General features: G+C 41.1%; 1 long non-coding RNA gene across 1 annotated transcript in view; it reads right to left on the bottom strand.

Moving 5' to 3' along the window:
* Positions 1 to 529: 529 nt before the first annotated feature.
* The window catches only part of LOC147025179 (uncharacterized), a 38,198-nt gene continuing 32,236 nt past the window's right edge, over positions 530 to 6,491 (bottom strand). Inside the window, exon 2 of the long non-coding RNA XR_015059374.1 lies at positions 530 to 3,333. This is a non-coding gene — a long non-coding RNA (uncharacterized LOC147025179). The remainder of the gene's footprint in view (positions 3,334 to 6,491) is intronic.

Genomic DNA, 6,491 nt, shown 5'->3' with positions numbered 1-6,491 from the left:
TGACCGCCATATTGTGACATCGTAGGTACAGCAGTGTCTCAGTTGCCCTGGCTTTAAATCAAACTGCTTGAATCCATGCGTGCTGAGAATAGTTTACAATTCTTATAGAAGAAAGGATCAATGGCAAATTCAAACATATACCATTAATGAATGAGTACTTGATTGGAACTACACACTAATATTGATGAGGCTGGAGACAGTGATTCCCATTCAGAGAAATCTGACAGCCATCAACTCTGCTGTTGCTGTGTCCACCCTCTCTTCATACTGTTCCTTTTATTCTCTTATGTCCTGATCTGCTGTATGTTCCGGCATCTTAATGAGCCTCAAATTTGTGTAAATAAAAAAAAAATACTGTTTCCTTCAGCCACATTTGAATCAATAATATATGGGGGGTCTGCCAATAAATCACCATACCACATGTTCATAGGGGTTTTTAATTTTTATGTAATGCAAAGTGAAAGAATAGCTGTGGATATATGAAAGCCAGTTTGCAAAAACTTCGTTTTGGCAAGATATGTTAGTCAGCTTGTATGTTTTTTTTTTGTTTGTTTGTCTGTAATCACGTATAAAAAATTCTGCAGAGTACAGTTATCATTGGAAATTTTTGTAACTTCGCATATCAGAGGCCTATAGAGATCCCTTTCAGCACATAAAATTTTGAAGGTCAAAGGTCAAAGTCACTTTGTCGCAAATCAGGGGAGTCGATGAAACCCTTGTTTTTTGAGTAATTTTGATCGGATCATCTTCAAACTTCATGGGAATATAGTTCATGGTCTGGTGCTCAGCTGATTAATTTCTGGTGGCGATTGGCCTTGACCTTCATGGTTAGCACCTAAGGTCAAACATATTTGACCCCAAGGTCAAATTTTCAAGTTTTAGGAACCATATCATGTAGTACCTCAAATTGAACACCTCGATGAATGCTTTCTAGATATGTCAAGCTTGAGACATTATGACGTCATTTGGTGATGTTATGAGGCAAACACATATTTTTCATGGTTACTCTGTAGAACGATTCTCATCGGAATCTCTCGTAGGCAGATATTCCTCAAGGAGTCGCTCCTGGTGGATAGCAGCTCTGTTCACCTCAGTGTGACCTTAAATAAGTCACACGTGGTCACCTTTTGGCAAGGTTGGTTTATTTTTTTTATTTTTATTTTTTTCATATGCTGCAAGATTGGAAAACTCCTTAAGCAAACCTTGTAAACTCCTCATTTCCTGGTAATGTCCCTCGAATGTGGCCAGTCCCAGAGGTGCTTATGTGTTTACATGGATTTGTAAACAAAGACGGTTTGAAAATGCTATATATGTCTCGTTATTCTCAAAACACAATGCAAGGTTTACTCTTCCAGCTTTCTACCAAATGCACCTTCTCCTGTATAATTTCCTTATTTATTGGTTGTAAGCTGTGATAATGATTGCAAGTACTGCTCTAGCCATCCTTTTTTTTTTAACAATTTCCTTTCTCACCAAGCAACTCTCTTATTCAAGGTAATACTGAAGCATGGCCAATAAATCCAAAATTAACGAACGCGTCCATTTGCATGAGCCTTCTTTAGGGGAAGTTTGGTCAATTGCCCCAGGTGACACCAATTTGGATAAAACCACCTGGCAGGAGACCACAATATAGAGGAAAAGCTTATCAACAAGCACCAAAGGAATTCTTTGGAGATTTTTGTTTTTTCTTGATCTCGACACTGATATATCTCATTATGAGAGCATGTTGAAAAGAAATACCTCCTATTCTTTTTATCCAAAACAGGTAAAGATATTCAAATGAAACAAAGTGCACTCCACACACTAGTTCTTCCTGCCACTGGGTGCAAAGTTTCGTGATTCTGACACTAGATGTCTCAGTGCTATTTGAGTCAAAATGGCAGAGGACAGCATAACTGTCATTGCTGTGAAGCATACAGCACTGGATATGAGAGTTGGGATGAATGACTGGAGATGAGAGTTGGGATGAATGACTGGAGATGAGATGAGAGTTGGGATGAATGACTGGAGATGAGAGTTGGGATGAATGACTGGAGATGAGAGTTGGGATGAATGACTGGAGATGAGAGTTGGGTGCACCATTACGATCCTGAGAGTAAGGCACGGTCAATGGAGTATCACCTCAAAGGATCACCAACTCCGACTTGGCTCCATCAGATTTCTATCTCTTCCCCAAACTTAAGGAACCCCTTCATGGAGAACATTTTTCTTCCCACGATGATGTTAAGGCCGCTGTGAAGCACTGGTTAAGTCAGCAGGACCCACAGTTCTGTCATGACGGCATCCCAAAACTACTTGAACAATGGCGGAAATGTGTGGACCGAAGTGGTGATTATGTTGAGAAATAAATATGCACCATGGTAGAGTAAAGATTGATGTTAGTATCTGTTTCATTCAAATGTCTTTAACTGTTTTGGAGATAAAGAATATGAGGCATTACTGTTCAACACGCCGTCGTACATCCTCAAAGTGAATGTTTGGTATGAAGGCAAAAATCATTGCTGAAGACAGTATTTCTAATCATGTGTTCATCCCAAAAAAGCTTCCAAATATTTATCTTTTGGAGATTCTCAATCACTCACCTAACAATCTGTTTTCCCTGGAGCATAACTGCTTCAACACCAACTCCTCACTCTCCAGTGCGCAACATTGGATGCTTCCACAAAGGATGCGATAGTGCAACCTCCCTGCGACACATTTCACATTTATAGGGCTTTTCTCCGGTATGAATTTTCATGTGCCGACGCAAATGAGTTGATCTATAAAAGGCTTCACCACAAACAACGCACATGTGAGACCTGTCACCGGAGTGAATTCCCATGTGTCTTTTCAAACCATTAGGCTCAAAAAATTCCTTGCTACAAATTGTGCACTTGTGAAGTCCTCCGACTGTACGGAATGTCACGTGCGGTTGCACCTTGCTTGATTCAAAAAATCCCTTGCTGCACATTGTGCATTTTTGGGTTCTGCCTCGCATGTGAATTATCGTGTGTTTTCGCAAATGGATTGACTGAGTGAATCTCTTGCCACAGACCATGCATTCGTGGGGCCTTTCACCTGTGTGTGTTATCATATGCCTTTGCAAATTCGGCAATCGAGAAAAATCCTTGTTACAGACCGTGCATACAAAGGGTTTCTCTCCTGAATGAACCCTTATGTGTGCTTTCAGGCAGCTTGCACGGTTAGAACTGTAGGAGCATTGGTTGCATTTGTGTTTCTTTTTGCCACACCCCAGTGGGTGGTTTTCTGTGTGCAGCAAAGGTTCGTCTCGAAAGGTGCATTCTTGGAAGAGTCTTGTGGTTCGATACTTATGACCGTGCTCAGTAGGCATTCCTAAAAATGAACAAAACAAAACAGAAAGAAGTCATGCTCATACAATGCTAACTGATATGCTACTAGTCTGTAGTTTAAAAAAAACATACTTCTTGTCTGCCATCCAGAGAAGCCCATCAATGCCTCGTCCTCAAAAAAAGTGTTTGGCACTCACGAACTGCACAAAATCAAGAAACATTGCAACAAAATGTGCGAATCTTTTTCTTAAAATTTTGTTTTATTGTTGACAAAACTTTAATAAAACATAGTGTGATAAAATCTGAGCTGTTCACAAATGAAGTAACATGTCTGAGTGCAACAAAGTAATTTTGGCAACTTTCATGATTCGTCACCTCTTCCAACCAAAGTGGTCCACTAAAGCATGCCAACTGCACAAAGAGGAGCTGAAGGATGTTGTCCAGGAGAGAGACAGTAACATGTTCAAGATGATAATGATCTAATGTCCGTTGTAAGGACTACCCACATCACCAGTCATTGTCCACCATACCAATCACCTGTTCCTGTGATGTGCTCTGCTCCAATGCATCATTTGACCCCAAAAAATCCCACATCCTGTCGTTTATAAAGTGCACTTTGAAACGCAACTCATCAGGAAACATTAGATTACCCCAATCATGCTGGGACACGACCTACAACTGTGATATCATTTCAATATTGTTGTCAAAAATAGAAGAGAGATTAGGGTAATGCTGCCAGATGTCCAACCAGAAGTAGCACTGCTTGGTGCTCAGATCTGCACTAATTCAGAAGATTGGTCATTTTTCTTGGAGTGATTGTGACCAGCCTCTCTGTTGCCATCGCTCTCAACCATGTTTTCTATTGAAATCCCATTAATCAGCGGATGACTGAGAAAGTTTGTTCTGTAATGCTCATAACGATTAGACTGTAGACATTGGATGCCTAACATCAGGGAAGTTATAATCATCAGTCTAATCATCAGATTAGACTGTAGACATTGGATGCCTAACATCAGGGATGCCTAACATCAGGGAAGTTAGAATGTAGAGTGCCTTGTTGGACCAAGGCCTTCAACGCAGCTCAATGGAGTATTGCTTTACCTTATTTGTTCAATCCACTTTTGCTTAACACTTGGTTCCTTTGGAAAACGATAAATGCTGCAGGTATGACTTTATTACAATCTGGAACAAACACCCTGTACCATCTTCACAAAGCTAGGTCGGCTATATTCTACACATGGGCGTCGATCGCTACTAAAAAGTGGTTTGGGGAAGTGGAGGTTGTGGATTGCAAGTGCAAATTGAGAAGGCAATAGTGATGATCAGGCAAGTTGTTGATTATAGCCCCTGCAAGTTGTTGATTATAGACACTCTTTGCTGTGGTGCATTCAGAGCATTTAATCCAACTGCCTCTGCCATGTTTCTTTGAAATAATTTAACTAATAAAAGGGGGCACTTTTCATTGAGCTTTTTCTTGGTGCCAAAGTTTATTATTATGCTCAAATAATCAGATGTACACATGCATTCATACTTTTATTGTTACTTCTACTTTTTATCCTAATTCTTCAAGATCTACAAACATGCAAAACGCCTTCCCACAATGCACAGTGGTACAGAGTCCATAAATAAGCTTGGCGGGGGGCTAATAATTCTGACTTTTCATTTCTTTATCTTTCTTTCCCTTTATCCTCTTACTCTGGAGCCACAGTGAACACAATAAATTTGTTAGGGGAAGTTGTCAGAAGAGGATCGAGTAAAACTGAAAATGACGGCCAGGGCAGCATTTGTTCGAGTCCCACTATAGCATTGTTTTTTTCCTCCCTCAAGACGTCTCTGACTCCCAAGTGGGGTTAACTCCCTCCTCCGGTAAGACAGACCTGAGCCTCGTCCTGGTGGAGGAGTTGCTCTCATCAAAGACTCTAATCCTCATGCTCCATGCACTGCTAGGTCAGCCACGCCCATTGTTTACATGGAGACTGCCGTGTTGTTCTTATTATTTATTCTTCACCTTTTCTAGCTTTATTCTTTCTCAGCTCATTCTTCTGCACTCTACCTGGCTTTTTTGTACCTCCTCAAGGATGAAAACCCAGAGCTCAGGCACCTTCATGTCAGCCCGGCCTGTCATCACGCCACCACGGAGTTGCTTGCCTCGCCTCGCAAGTCTGGACGATATTCCTGCTCAGCCACGCAGTGCATCACGTTTGGCCCAAGAATATCCAGCTTCCCCACATGAGTGGGGTGCTAACGGAGTGGAGGGAGGAATTCAAGAGAGAGTGCACGGGAGACGAACCCGAACCGCTGATCAGTGGGGCAACCACAATCACAGCCGAAGTTGTGGAAGGTGCATCGGGGCTCATCGAAGACCTCTCCCTACCTCTTTCTCACTCCTTTTCCTGTATTTTCTCTCACTTGTTTGGGTGTCTAGATCCATTTGCATAGATGTACTAAGTGATTTGTCTTGCCCCAAAGAGGATGCCTAGACTATTACAACACCGCTGGTCTGTCTGTCTGTGTCTGTCTGTCCACATCTATATATTTTCACTTGAAAAATAGTTTTCTCTGCAACCGGCTTGCCCGATCAATGTGAAACTTTAAACATAGGAGGGACCCCCCATGGAGAATATTGTTGCAGTTCTGCAAAGCCGGCACTGCCCCAAGGCTAAGGCACACAACATATAGCGGCCCTGAGACAGTTAATTAATTAGTATCTGTTTTAGATAACCCTTCCCTCATATCTAGTGGGAATATTTGCAAGTGCACGTTATATATACACCATGCTCTCATTATTCATTGTTATTGCGCTGACTCACTAGCTCCTGGTCTTTGAGATTTCTATATTATTGCAGTACTCCTTGCCTGTTCAGAAGCCTTGGTTTGTGTAAATATTAATGACTTGGTTTTCTCACTTTCTTCAGAAATTAGAGTGCAGTACTTGTGTATCAGTGATCCTTACCAAAAAATAATAATAATAATCACAAGATAGGAAAAACATTTGATCAAATGTTTGGAGTTGACTGGAGCATTAATATAACAAATGAGCAATCTGTTGAAAAAAAAAATATCTTGGGGGAGAAGTTTGCTATCCTGTCAAAAGAAAAACTAATTTGGGCAAAGTAATGCAGGAACAACATTAGCGTCCTCACCTTCTGCATCCATGGTTTCTAAAGCTTCAGGTTCAACCTCTATAATGTGCAGCAGGTC

This window comes from Eptatretus burgeri, chromosome 6, assembly GCF_056783735.1.
Source record: "Eptatretus burgeri isolate ZD-2024b chromosome 6, Ebu_testis_v1, whole genome shotgun sequence".
NCBI lineage: Eukaryota > Metazoa > Chordata > Myxini > Myxiniformes > Myxinidae > Eptatretus > Eptatretus burgeri.
Note: the sequence above shows the minus strand (reverse complement) of the source record. Positions and strands in the feature narration are given on the sequence as shown.